This window comes from Parus major, chromosome 5, assembly GCF_001522545.3.
Source record: "Parus major isolate Abel chromosome 5, Parus_major1.1, whole genome shotgun sequence".
In the NCBI taxonomy this organism is placed as follows: Eukaryota; Metazoa; Chordata; class Aves; order Passeriformes; family Paridae; genus Parus; species Parus major.
Window position 1 is genome coordinate 8,706,311 of NC_031774.1, and position 1,309 is coordinate 8,707,619.

The window sequence follows — 1,309 nt, forward strand, 5'->3', positions numbered from 1 at the left end:
TGGGACCCAAAAACTGGATACAGCACTGCAGGTGGGGTCTCACCAGAGCAGAGGGTCAGAACCCCCTCCCTCTCCTGCTGCCCATGGTGCTTTGGATGCAGCCCAGAACACAGGTGACTTTCCAGGCTGGAGTTACACATTCCTGGCTCATGTCCAGCCTTTCACCCACCAGCACCCCCAAATCCTTCTCACAGGGCTGTTATGGATATGTTCATCCCCAGCCTGGATTGATACCAAGGGGTAACCTGACCCAGGTACAGCACCTGCACTTGGTCTTGTTAAACCTCATGAGATTCCCATAGGCCCACTTCTTGAGCCTGTCCAGCTCCCTCTGGATAGCACCCCATCCCTCAGGTGTGTCACCACCCTGCACTAGGTGTCACTTGAAAATTTGCTTTAGGGTCAAAAAAGCCACAGTGACAGTCCGTGTTGTTTTCAGAACACATCCCAGGCCTGAACAAAGGCCATTGAAATCAGAAGAAATCTTTCAGACCTTTAAGTGGAGTTAGAATAAAGATATAATTCACTCTTCTGAAGAGCAGCTCAAAGGCAACTTAACCACAAATTCTGCATGGTAGGAACTGAATTTCTACCACCCCTAAGGAAGTGGGAACTCAGAATCTCAATCTTCCCATTCTGAGAAAAGCAAGGGGATTGTTGCAAGAACTAACCCATTCTGACATGCTAAAAAGAGACATTTTCTTTCCCATGAGCTCAGGTTTCTACCTTTGGCTATGTTCTCAGAATACAAAGTTCTGGTTTTAACCCAACTCAGCAGGGCATGCAACAAGAAGAGTAGGAGACCTTTCCTGAATGTGCACCGAGCAGTCAGTCAAGGCTTTTGTGAAAAGAGTCATCGGTTTCAGATCAAGATGGGCCATTACAGCCACCTTATCTATTCATCATCCCTCACACAGACCAGAGACCATCAGGCAGATCTGAAAAGCTTAAAGCTGCACATTCCTGAAAGGCAACCACTTGGCAGCTCTGCAGTAAAACAGTAATGCTTCAAAATGCCACACTTCCTTGAGAAAGGACATCTGACAATTTTGCTGTGAACATTACTCAGCTCCAGGGAGGATGGACCTCCAGACTCAGCAAGTTTGCAGCCTGTAAGACAGATTCAGATAGCACAGAGTGACAAACCCTGGTTTCTGGCAGGAACAGCATAGTTTGAGTACTTTAGCTGTGAATTCAAGATAAATTAAGCAGGTGATCAATCCTTCAGCCCTCTGCTGGTGAATTGAGGGAAACAAAAACAGGATTGAAACACTATTTCATTAATAATACATAATCATTTCCTTTTATA